Source organism: Emydura macquarii, unplaced genomic scaffold, assembly GCF_026122565.2.
Source record: "Emydura macquarii macquarii isolate MOO-44397 ecotype Brisbane River unplaced genomic scaffold, CSIRO-AGI_Emac_v2 contig_1644, whole genome shotgun sequence".
In the NCBI taxonomy this organism is placed as follows: domain Eukaryota; kingdom Metazoa; phylum Chordata; order Testudines; family Chelidae; genus Emydura; species Emydura macquarii.
The window spans coordinates 4,108,608-4,122,390 of NW_027131781.1; the positions used below are offsets into that span (position 1 = coordinate 4,108,608).

At 42.2% G+C, this 13,783-nt stretch overlaps 1 long non-coding RNA gene across 1 annotated transcript; it reads right to left on the minus strand.

Annotated features, from left to right (window-relative positions):
- Window positions 1-3,009: 3,009 nt before the first annotated feature.
- On the minus strand, window positions 3,010-13,783 carry LOC137158302 (uncharacterized). Its single transcript, XR_010921354.1, has 4 exons — window positions 13,689-13,783; window positions 11,598-11,764; window positions 6,466-6,614; window positions 3,010-3,974 (listed from the first exon to the last, which is right to left on the minus strand). It is a non-coding gene; the product is annotated as an uncharacterized lncRNA (long non-coding RNA).

Genomic DNA, 13,783 nt, shown 5'->3' on the forward strand with positions numbered 1-13,783 from the left:
CCACTGGCCAAGAGCAACACAAGCATTATGTGTACACAGGCCCAGTTTCTTCTCTACAGGTTAGCAACAGGTACACTCCAGCTCTCGAGCCCTCCAATAGGTCTCCCTGTATCATCCAACCCCTGGTCCACTGGATGCTGGCAATATTCCCAGATTAGCTTCTTTCAAAGAAACTGCTCGCTTCAGTTTATCAGTTCCACTTCAGATCACTGCTCCGCTTAACACACAGCTCTGATATAGGTTTATAGTGAAATCAAGCATAAGGTTACTTAAAGCACAGAGATTCAAGTAACAGCAAGAAGTAGCACTGGAAACAAATGGTTGCACACAAAACACACTCAGAGTGCATTCTAGAGTCTAGACTTAATTACCTTGTTAGGCTCATGTCTTGCTCACCCAAAGTTCTTGCAGCATTTTGAAGCCAGGCTTGAGAGACAGACATGCTGTCAGCTTGTCTCCTAGGGGAAGGACACAGCGTGTTTTTTTATCTCCCAGGATATACAAGTCCCATCCTTTGTCTTCATTCACAAATAGGACATTTCCACCCCACCCCCTTTCTGGTTCATTTCTTTCTGTAGATTTTCTCTTGTAGATTTTGCAGCCTTTCGCCTGGCACTGGACTCAGTCTGCAAATAGCCCTGTGTGGTGAGGCAGGCAATACACATTTGACCAGACGTGGAGGTACGTGTCTGTTGGCACCTGCCTGAAAGGAACCTGTCCCAGACATGTCACCTCCTGGTTACCTGCCTTAACTCCAAGGCCTTAAGAACACAATTTTCAGTATAGATACAGAACATCTTAAATATTATCCATTTTGCAACGATTATGACAACCAGGCAGCTACTGGCTCTCAGCAGAGACGTCATGTCACCCTTTGGTGAACTACTATGTACTATGTGCTACTATATCTGACCCAGGGGATCCCTGTAAAACCCTATACAACCGCTGTGCCCTCTGCCCATTGGCACCAAGAGGTCTCTGGGTCCTACCATGGTCCTGATTCAGTATTGCTCAGCACCTGGGCTGTCATTTAAACCAGTGCAAACTCAGTATTATTCTGCTAGGACAGCATTTTATGCCCACTTTGCACAGGGGAAAACAACTGTACAAGATGGTGGAAAGTGCAGTCCTGTAACAACAACAAGCTTTTTTCTTCTTCTAAAAGTCTGTATTAGCCTTTCCCCGCCCCACTATTGCTATTATCAGCGCAGATCCAGCAAAAGCAATGTTGGGCACATGAGGGTAGATACAGTGCCGGCAGGCACCAGTATTTTAACCACTGCGTTGTCTAGACCTGCTAAGAGCAGAGTTAGCTGAAATTCTGGTTTAAATGCCAGCCACCAGTCTATGTAGCTTAGCATGTGGGAGACATGATGCAGTGAAGAGAATTATCTTTCAAAGCACTCACATTTTCACTGTTCGGGTAATTTCCATTTTAAAAGAATCGCTTTACCCTAAAGAGCACTGCAAATGAAATGGAGTTACAGTAGCAAGGAGAGTTGATTTCAAACAGCTTATATAAAACCAGCGGAGCTAATTATACTGTAGTAATTACCTGAAAATTATATGTATGTTGTTTTTCCACCAGTCAATACTACTATTTTTGAACTTTGCTTTGTTCTCATGGATTGTTGGAGTCATGCTGTCTCTAAACGTTCTTCCAATCTCATTATTAACATGCATCGTCCCAAACACAGCCATTTCCTGAAAAAGTTGAATTGCAGATTGTGCTGTTTATTCAAAAATCTTTTGTTCTTAATTTCACTCCCCTCCTCAACATATCCAGAGCACCTCATTTTGGGGAAATGTGTATGCAAGTGAAATATTTGTAACAAACATTTTAGTATGAACTATATAAGATGGTAACATTGCTACAAGAGACTAGAAATAGCCTCCACTGGGGATTTAGTCTTGTCTGCCAGAAGTTACATTTGTATACCCTCCAATTATGTTCTTCTGTCAATTGCCCCTTTCCTACCAGCATCTTTTGGATAATCAAGAACTCTCACCTACCCTATTGTAATTTCAATGAGAAAAGAATTTTAAACAAGATCATTAGTCAACATGGAAGTTCGGATCATAAGAATCCTGATCAAACTTCTTGGTATGACCCTGATCCTACCTTCAATAAAATTAATGGCTCCATCAATAGTAGGAATAATTGTGATTAAAAAAAAGTTTTGTTTTGTCGCTCTCTCTCTCATTTTGGGTGTGTGTTACTGATGTCTATACAATTTTTCAGTAGCAAGCAGTAAAAGCGACCAACCAATGAAAGCAAGCACTCCAAACACTGTCATCACAACACTCCCAAGAAGGGAATGTTGTCCAGTGGCAAGAACAGGGAAGTGGAAGTCAAATCTCTGAATCATTCCTAATTCTATCACTGACTCGCTGTCCTACTTTGAACAAGTCATGAATTAATCTCTGTATGCCTCAAATTACTCTTTTGTAAAATGGGGACAACAACGTTTCTCTCATTGAGATGTTGAGAGAAATAATTAATTAACATTTGGAAAATGCTTTGAGGTCCTTGGATGAAAGGTGATCACGTCGGAATGCCTGCAACATTCAAATAAATAGCAAGAATATTAACATGTATTGCATCTAGTGCCTTCCTCTTCAAAGTGCTTTACAAACATTAATGAATTAACAGAGAAAAATATCAATGAAGATCCTATTTACCCATTCAAATTATTCTCCCAAAGCATAAATAACTAGAACTGCCTCCAAGGCAAAAATAATTATTTACAGAAAGCCTAAATGCCAGCTCCAGTATCAAAGCATAAATCCCCAGTGGTACCATCCATGGAAGATCTACTTTGAACTAAGGATTATTAGTTTATACTTTTAATTAGGATAATTGTACGCTGGGCCCAATCCTGTACCACTGAGCTTTATAGGAGTTTTTATAATTGACTTCAGGGAGAGCAAGGTTAGGCTGTCACTGAGGAAAAGAAAGAACATCAGACTGGCCCAGTGGTCTGGCATGTTAGACTGAGTGCCCCGCATTATAGAGTTTTATTGTATTGAAGTGTGCTGGAATAAGGTACATCAGGGACACGAACAAATAAGAGATAGCTATTCTCAGGATCCTGAGAAAGTGACCAACATTGTAAATAAATGCATTCATTTGTTACGTCTATGGAATAATGAATCACAGACAGCAGAGGAAATACTACAGGAGAGACATTCTAGTGCCAACATTCAGATGCAATATTCCTAAAAATTCCCCAGTCCGAGTGTAGAATTAAAAAAGGTAAAAAATGACAGTGCACAAGACTAACATTAAACCAGTTCTCGTAAGGAGCTGCACATTGTTTTAGTTCTGAAATTCCATATTCCTGCTGGCACCAAATAGAGCATGCCATCATTGCAGGATAACAAAGTCTGTCAATTTCCTGAAGAGTACACAGGAAACTAGATAGCCAAAATGTATTTTCACCAATGTTAAACCAATACTTAAAGAATGATAGAAGGTGTTTTCTTATATTTTCCCTTCTGTACCCTTCATCTCTATCTGAGCCTCCTTACTCAGATTTCAAAGTGCTACATGTAAATACAAACAGAAATAATACTCTGTGGTCATCTTTTTCTTTGCTCAGAATTTAATACATTTGTGCAGATCTTCGTTAGTATAGACACATATACAGTGTGCCAAAGACATTCCCTGCGAAGCTGCTCCCTGGCACACATTCCAGAATGTAATGGGCTATAGCAGAGTTTATAACAATCTATGACTGAATCCATACACTATGCAAGTCATTTTAAACAGCACATCGGTGTTCCACAGAAATATTTCCTTTTAGCATATCCTCAGTATTGGTAATACGAACTTGCCAGAAGTGAGTCCACAAAACCTAAGCTGTTCTTTATCCTCTTCTGCCTTTCTGTGAAGAAACGTCATCTGAGAATGCATTTTGTAGTCTAGCCTTGTTAATTTCATATGGTTGTTTCTCCAGAATTGGCTGAAGGCTCTAGAAAGAGATTCATGGATTAAAATGTCCTACTTAATCTATGGCACAATGGCATGCGGGCAAAACTTCAGCCTTCACCTAGGTTTGTTTGGTTGTTGAACAGAAATCACATATTACCTTTGGGAAATACTCCTAGTGCTAGTATTAAGCATGGGTTTTGGTCACTTTCCAACAGTTTTGTTGCAGTGGGGGATGGGGGTGTCTTTTTTGTCGTTTTTGTTTTTTCACATAATCCACTCCAGTATCACAGTTGCACTAACAATAATCCTTGCAGCTACTATACATAATGTTATATCTCATCTAAAGTATTTTATAAGCGTTACGTAATTAATCATCACAATGTCCCTTGATGGAAGGCAAGGATCCAATTAATTGCATATCATGTCGTCATGGCCCCGAGAGGCTAGCACATTTAAACTTAGATAATTCCTTGTGCAACGGACAGACAAAGTGTGGACTGAAGACAAAGCTTATTAATAAATACGCCATTGCTACAGAACATTTCAGATCAGGATGCATTGTAACACCACAGATCAGACTTGCACCTCAGGACAAACAACCAAGAGCTCTCTCTCGCTCTCTCTCTTTCACCGTATGCTCTTAGAATAATCCTCTGCTTCTCTAATAGCTCCAGAGGTTCCTCTGTTTGCAATTGTTAGCTCCCAACACAAAGAACTCTGGGTCTGTAGCTCTGCCCCAACCACACGAGACGTGTCTGTTCTTGGCCATATGCTTTCAGATGGACTGATAGGATTCCAAGACGTAAACAGGACAGTCCAGGCCAAGGTTATGTGACTAGGTCACTGGCAAACTCTGTAGCTGCCATAATTCATCACTGGTTCCTTTCCACGGGCAGAAGAAATGGTGGAAGCCGTACAGCCAATAGGGCACCATAGTAAGAATGCCTGAGCCTTGTCTACACTAAAGCTGGCGCCATTGCCACCACTTCTGGTGCTGCATCAGTGGCGAACTCTAGCTCGAAAGCTTACTAGAGTAGACAAAAACCTAAGAGAGCTAATAGCTGCTGTCTTCTGTAACTTCACTAGCACTGGTTTGATGACACCCGTTTTGTTCCAGACTGACCTGTCTTAAAACCAGTAGTTCCTCAAACCGACTCAATAGAGCCAGTGCTCACTACAGTTCAAATCAGGCCAGGAAACTCGGGGATTGGCTAACTCACCAACCCCCGCATGGTTTCCTTGATGAACATGGATATTGTTCCGTGTCCTGTTTCAGTAAAAATAGCCATACTCTCGTATTTTGCATTTCCCACTGGTAGAGATCAAAGCACTTTGACAATGGAGACCCTTTCGCAGAGAGGGAAACTGAGGCACGGAGAGGGGAAGTGTTTTGCCCAAGGTCACCCAGCAGGTTGGGGCAGGGCCAGTTAATTGAGCCCTGGCTTCCTGCATCCCAGTCCAGTGCTCTAGCCACCAGGCAATATTGCCTATCCCGTCTCAAACGACGTAGCTGGGTAGATAATAGCATGATGCTCACAGGAGTTAGGGAAGCCCTATTTGAACCAGGCTCGCCATTGCGCTGTTTGAACCCAGCATCCTGCTAGCATGGTGGACAGAGTTTACATTCTTAAAATTTGTGCTCCACTTAAATCAAGTTTGTTGCTCGCTCTTCTCAGAGTGCTCTTTGTTTTCCAGAGGACACAGACTTTGGAATCTGGAATGGCTCCAGACCCAAATTCTTTCCCTGTCTCTTTCAAGATGTATCTTTGGTCATTTCTTTCTTTCCCCGTTTTACCACATCATACTGCACAACGCAGCTTGGCTCAAAATAAAGCACGGGATTGGCTTAACCAATATAGACCTCTGGCTGGCGTCTTCCAAGTCACCAAAATAGAAAGGGGGGCGGGGGGGAATACAAACAGCTAGCCTCTGCTAGATTTTTCACTTTGCTGTGGATGCTTTCTTTCCATAAATATTTGTATGTAATCAACACTTGCTTTAGACACTGGAGATGTTTCATGTGGCTTTTTTCCACCCTCCCTCCCCTCACTGTTTAAACACGGAATTGCTGCAGGATTTTGCAAGTTGAGCCTGAGCATTTACTGGTGCTCCAGATGGGGGATGCAAGGGGAAAGAGCTTCTTATCTGCCATGCAGCATGTTATCTAAGTCAGCCAGCTGTGCTGGCAGCAAGAGAGAGAGAGAGATGGGGGATGGACAATGAAAGCGAAGACACAGCATTCCAGGAGGAGAAAGTGCAAACAATGGACTTTCCAAAGCGTAGGTCACTGTTATCTGTGTGTCTACAAACCGCACTGATCATAGACATGGGGGCAAGAGGGTCTAAGCTGAAGATGGTCACTCCATCCGAAGTCACCAGCAACTCCTGACACTCCAGCAATTGATCACCTTATTTTTAAAGGGCCAGCAGTCACAGCACGCCCAACCTTGCAGGCTCACAGAAGCCTTCCAATGAAAATCAGTGGCATTGCTCATGTGATATCCACATAAAAAGCTCTGTAACAAACTCACCTGTCACAAGCTTCCCTCTGAAAGGACCCTGTCCACTATTTCCTTATCGATTCCACCAACTTAATCCTTAATACACGGCTTCAGCTCCTGATGAAGACAGTTCCTCAATGACTGTCCAACTGGCTCCGTAGGATTTGAATTCTGGAGACCTAGAGAAGACCATCGGATGGCAAGCTGGTTAAAATCTCCTTAGTCTGAGTTCTAACACACCGCTTTGGAAGAAGAGTCGTTTTGCCTCTGTGAATGCTGCCAGATCCACAAGCCTGTTTGTGACAGAGAAAAAGTCTCTCCCAGGGGCTGGTTAGTGCTATAGTGGAGATCAGGCTAATGGCAGCATGAATCCAATTTTTATAAAACCAATTTTGAAACCAGTATGATACGTGCACCACCTTCTCTCAGCTATCACACTAACCCCGGGTGTTGCTTCTAATGGTGCTAGGTACACAGTTTTCAAAAAGAAGTGATGATGATGATGGATCTTCAAAGCCCTTTGTGACTATCAATTAACCCTCATCACAGGTAGGTGAGTATTACCATCCCCGTTTCATAGCTATGGGAAGGTGAGGCACAGAGGCTAAGGGCCTGATCTCGCCAGGTGCTGAGCATCCTCAATTCCCTTCGAAATCTGGGGGGGAGGGAGGGGAAGAAATCACAGATTAAAAAAATTCCCGCAATAAACAATTGGCATCTTTTGGCCACTTGTACCTGGGAGCGCCTGAACACCCCATGCTGTGGTCCCACCTGAGCTCCCTCTAGCACCAAATGCAAAAATATTCTTGTGGCAATGGTGACGCTACGGAGAACACTAGCGGCCAAATTTTGCCCTCACAAGCATAGCTTTTACACGTCTATTAATACAAATGGGAGCCTTGCATGTGAATTTGAGGATAGAATTTGGTCGTTCGCCTGTTGAACCATTATGTGGAAAGAAGATAATTAGGTATAATTGATACTGGAAAAAGCTAAGGACTGGGAAACGGAAACAAAAAGCAGGAGTAACAGATTTCTTCTTTCATGTTCAACAGTAATGTAAGAGCGTCTCATGATATAATGCTTTAGGAGTTTAAGTACCCTCTACTCAACCTCACAGCGTTCAGTACACTCTGTTCCACACCAAACGGAAGTGAATTGTTATTGGTTAATTAGAGTCTGTTCTTTATCAGTTCTGTGCAGTTACAGAACGTACATTTATGTACAGATTCTGCTTTCATTAGAGCCAGTCAACAGTGAACGCCTGTTACCAGCACCGTAGCTTTACGAAGGCACAAAAGCCCCTGAAGCTGGAGACTTATCCAGGGTGCAGTGCGTATTAACTCTCCCCGCATATCATGTACCCTGGAAGAACCTGTGGATGATGAAATGCTGGAGATAATGGCCACATGACCAGGCTTCTTTTCTACACTCAATTCTCAGAGTAGAATTTTTGCCACAGTTGAGCCACACATCATTTGGACAAGTCCTTTCCTTCTCGTGCTTAAGATGATGGAGATTCCCCAGTCAGTGTGGTAGAACCATCCATAGTGTTAGAAATAGAAGAGACCTATGCAGTTATCCAGTTCACATCCCTACATACATTTTCAATAATTACAGCCCACGTTCCACAACCCTGCCTCTCACCAAGCAGGATTTAGTCATGCAAGTGGCCCCACTGCAGCATCATTGAGACGCAGCCAACAGACCGAAATGTGATATTTTTATAGTCCATGTACCGTAGACTGCACTGTCTTCCGTCTTGCTGAGTTGATGATGCGTGATTTCATCCCTTAGAAGCTGTAACTCTTTACTTCTCTAATCTTATAGGAGGTCTTCCAGCTGCAATGATAACTAGTTGCAACTGATTCAAAAAGGCATCCGTTGATCTCAGGTAAGCCACAAAGTCATTTTCTTGCAGTACAGAGGCCATTACCTGGGCTCACGTCTCAATCGCGGACACATTGGGAGATTCTGGGTGAAATCCCATGGACTTCGGTGGAGCCAAGATTTCACACGCCATTAACAGTCACAATACTTCATGCCCTTTCTGTACAAAAAAATTTGGGGCCACATTCTACTCGCCCAATAGTCTCATTAATTTCCAAGGGACTATCCATATGAGTAACATGAGAAAAGTTTGGCCCTACGTTCTTTTTCCTGCACTTTGTTCTGCTGCTCTTGAGTTAATGAGACTTATGAGATTTTATGAGACCCTGGGCTTTTAGCCATTCTCTTTGCTTGGAGATTTCTTTGCCTATGGACGTGATTTTAGCCAACTCCACTGGCTTTTCTAAAACTGAACTCCAGCAATGTCTTAGAATGTGGTTCTGATTTGCCACATCTGTTATTTTTATGTATTGTTTTATTCCACAGAGATTTATAAGAGGTGTTACATAACTTTGCATCATCTCACATCCTTCAGCATGTTTCCACAATTAGAAGCCCATGTGTACATACCAGCATTCAAGTACATTCATTGATCCTGCCCCACATTTGTACATTTCTGTACATCTTTTAGCCCAGCCATCCTGCAATACAAAGATGAGCTGTGACTATGGTTTTCTTGTTTTCCCTAGGAACTTCACTGTCATTTACTAAGGCCCAAGTACAACTGTAACACGTGTTCATGGATCACTTTTGCATTTGCAATAAAAAACCCATATATTTCTTTAATCATGTGAACTGTTGAACAGAACCATTTTGCAATACAGGCACAAACAGACATTTATCCAGGGGATTGAACCATCCCTTTTATCTACACTAATGAGCTCATGTTACTGAAATATTTCAACATTATAAACATTAATATTATGAGAAAAAATATATTTACTCCCCAAGTCTATTTAAAGGACAGTATAAATAATGAACAAGTACTATCGTAAAGAAATGAAATGTAACGTTCTTGTTGGTATTCAATAGTAGCATCGTGTTGTATGGTTGGTCTCATAATAAGAAGAGGTTTTCGTCTTCAGAGCACTGATCATTCCTCACAGCCCTCCTGTGAGGTAGCTACAGATATCTGAAATAAATGCAATAATATACTCACAATCTGGAAAAGAGGCGTTGTGGAGTCAGAGGGAGTCCAGAGAGCAAGACAGTCTGAGCCGAGTGGGAGTTTGGTGCCAAATCCTATGGTGAACTGACACAGCGACGGGCAGAAGAAGTTGATAAATACAGATCCTTCTAAAAGCTTAGCAGTGCAGGGGAAGTGGCAAACAGGCCAGATAGTGGAGTAGAGGGTAGTGGAGTACCTGGACAGATAAGGAGGGATCCTGAAGAATCAGTCGCAGCTTCTATAAAGAATCCCATGCAGAATGACTGTGGAGAGTTCTGCATGCTCTGACTCATGAGTGAAGACAGAGAGAGCTATATTTGCATGTGGCCCATTTATCCTTTGTGACCACAATAGGCATTCTGCCGTTAGCGAACGCTTGGAGGACCAGACTTGGCGCCCAAAGGTGGCGATCAGTAACCCAGCCACTGATCAAGGGGACAAACTCTGAAAGGAAGCCAAAAACAAACAGACCAATCTGTGGGCCCAATCCGTGACTACGTTAGGAAACATGGACATATCTATAGCCCAGATCAAGAAGACAGGATGGTACACTGCCTCCGATGCACTAGGAGAAAAGGTATGCTGAGCAATTCTCACTCATTGTACTAATTTCGGAACAAATGACATGAGTGACAGAAGAGTCTATATAATAAATGGACCGGAATAGACAAAAGCAATGGAGAGATCTCCTCAATGAAGCTTCCAGTGCCAAGCATGAGTGTAGAAAAGCAAAGAATGATCCAGGAGACCAACCAATGGATGCACCCCTGCTGTAGAATGGCGGATTGTGGATTCACGCTACGTTGCCTTCTAAAGTTCACCATATAGATAAGATGGCATCTATTTAAACAGACTGGTGGGGAAGCAACCTCCGAAATTCATCCTAATCGGGGGTGGTATGGTGGTTTTAAACTAACTGGGAATGGGGAGAGAGGAACTTTAAATGGAAATCTGCCATGCTCTTGTTGGTGTGTTTGAATGTGAGCCGTGAGATGCCTACTCTTTTCTAGTATGAAGATGAGGTACTATCAGCAACCGGGATGTCAAAAGAAGAGGTACTAGGGAAAAAAACAAAACTGATAAATTAAAGATCAACAAGTCATTCCGGGTACACCCAAGAGTTATGAAGGAAATGACACGCTATCTGGCGTGACTCACAATCGTGAGTGCCAACCTCAGGGCAGACTGTCAAAAAACAGGGCAGACACCCCAAACTGGTTGTGTGGTCTAGAATTACATTTCACCAACTCAGTAACGAGTGTGAATTCCTAAAGTACCATCACAGTTTTACTACAGAGTCGCACACAGTCCCCGTGGGCATTCCAGTCTCTCTTGCCACCCAGGCAAGCTGGACTATGTGATAGATGATCACTTGACACTAAAAATCACAACATTATTCAGGTTACTCCCAGTCCAAAGGATAGTCACTTACCCCAGGTCAGTTGTACTCAGATCGCAAACCAAAGACAATGCTTGTAGCCAATCCTGTAATAAACTAACTAAAGATTTATTAACCAAGAAAAGAAAGGAGGTTGTTTAAAAGGTTAAAAACAGGAAACATACACACACAAATGAGTCCCAGTCTTAGATTTAAAAAGGTAATTCAAGCTTCTCTAATAGGCAGCTCTGTACATCATTCAGAGCTGATCCTTGCAAAGCAGCATGGGGATTTCTTGTTTATGCTTAGGAATCTTTGCCCCTCAGAGTCCAGACAGCACAAAGATCCCAGTTTCTCCTTGTCAGGGATTTTTATCCCCTTTCACCCCAGAATCCAAGCTGATGAGATGAGATCTTGTGGAGATCTCCCCTTCTTGGAGGGAGTGAGGAATGCAGTCAACAAGATCTCTGTCTTTTGAGGAAACACAATGCCTTGTCTGCCTTCAATAGGCCATCCTGTGTGCAGGACAAGCACTTTATCTGAATTAATGCTTCTTTTCCTGTTTGGTGAGTTACACAATTAGAGAGGTTTACAATGAAAATGCTCAGTATAACTTTATACCACGGGTTACAGAGGCTAGAAGTGAGATCAGCACGTGCGGCATCCTGCACTATTCGTAAGGTCTAGACACCAAACACATTCTTACAACTCTAATATTTTTCTTACCTGTGGGTTAATGCAGTTAAACCAGACTGGTTTCCAGCTGTGCATTTGTCAGTGTTCAGCGAGGCATTGAGCCTTAGCATGAGCTGGCACCTGATCTGCCAGTGTCACAGGAACAAGCACCTGAGCTGCTAACTGCAATCTGCCGTCTCTCATTAAAATCAGCTGTCCTGCCAGAGGAGTGAAGGTTAGTAAATGTCATATCTATATTTTTGAAACGGATACCTGAGTGATCTGGGGAATGTAAGATTATTGAGCTTTGCGTCTACACCCAGTAAACTCATTGAAAACAGAAAACACTCAAAACAGAATTATAAAATACCTAGGTAACCAGAATATGAGTTATGATATAACCAGCATCATGGCGTCTGTGAAAAAATCATGCCTCACTAATCTACTCGAATTCTTTGAGCAGGTCATTAAAATAATGGGTAAAAGAACTGGCTGATTTGGACTTTCAAAAAGCCTTTGACAAAGTCCCTCACAAGAAGCTAATAAGGAAACTAAAGTAGTCACGGGCGAGAAAGTACTGTCACAGATCAGAAACTAGCTAAGAGACAGGGAACAGAAAGTAGGAATAAGCAATCTGGTTTTTCGTGGCAGAAGGTTAACAGCAAGATTCAGCCTAGAACCTGTGTTTTTTAATATATTTTAATGATTGAGAAAGGGGGCATTTACCTTAGAGAAGATACAGATAAGAAGGATAGGATAAAAATATACTAAATAATGAATGATAGAGAGAAGGTAGATCTTCACTCCCTTCTAGTACAAAAACAAGAGGACATTAAACGAAATTGAAAGGTGACAAACTTAAAACTCATAAAAGGAAACTTTTTCAACACATCCTACAATTAGCCCGTGGAACTCATTGCCAAATAAAATAATGGAGACCAAGAGCTTAACAGACTTAAAGAAAGGATTAGACATTTCTATGGATAAGAAGAATATCCAGAATTATAATAGTAAGGATTAAAAGTAACCAAGGGTTTTGGAAGGAATAGAAATCTTCATGCTTCAGGCATCAGTCCCACAATAACTAATAGGGGTCAGGAAGAAACCTTCCTTGAAGGCAGGCCACAGCTGCCATTTGTATAGATTCTTGCACCTTCAAAGCTGGTACTAGACACTGTCAGAGACATGATAACTGACTGGGTGGACCACTGGTCTGGTACAGTCTGACAAGCCCTTGTTTGAGGAGTGCTAACGTAGGCACAAGCTTTATTGTGGCCAGCCTGTCTTACAAACAAGAAGTAGCTCTTGTTAGCTGCCAAGGTAGTTTCATAGAACGAGTCTTTTCTTTCCCCACTCATTTGCTCTTTTTCCTCTTCCCTCCCAAGTTAAACAACTAGAGCACTGCCAAGTCTATGGGTATATTTTTAAAGTGACTCCCCCTCCTCCTCACCCCCACCCTTCTGTTGCTGGAAAAGAATTCCCAGAGGAGACCATTTTACTTTGTGACTGCATAGACTGAGGTTGAATTTGATTAAGCTTTACACTAGAAGACTCACACTTATTACAATGTAACCTTTTTTTTTCCTATAGGTGAACCACTGAGAACTTTCCAGCCCGGCACCTCTCTACTGAAAAACTCAATCTTGCTCTCTTAGGGCAAATATTCTGAATGCAGTTTCTAATTTGGACCATTACTCTGGAAAACGTGATTAGCGCTGTGAAAATGAATTTTTATGAGGGAGGACCGTGTTATTGCAAGGTTTATTTTTCAAGGCAGTAGACCTACTCCCAGCAACAGTTCCAGGATTGTGCTATTCGGAATGCCCTTGCAATGGTTTATGGCAAATATGCAACCAAAGTCTGGCTTGACTGATAGCGTTTGCTTTGGATGAGTTGCCATGGGATTGCAAACAACGTGCTTGCTAACTTGGGGCATGTATCATTCTGCCTGAATTTTCTTAAATATTTTTTGCACAGTTTATAGCATTTCCAGACCCCCTATTCCAAAAAAAGTCTCAGGAGTAAGACACACAAAGACAACCACTAATGACACCTACGGTCAAACAGGAGCATGTTGGATCTGCTCACAGGCACACGAGTCCTCACCAGCTCTTAAAAGTCAAAGTAAAATATTAAACTCACTCCTGAACAGATGCTTTGCACAGAACTGGTCATCGGCCTTCTCAGAGGAATGCAGGAATATTGTGTGGTGACTCTCTGGAGAGGGTATGATGGGG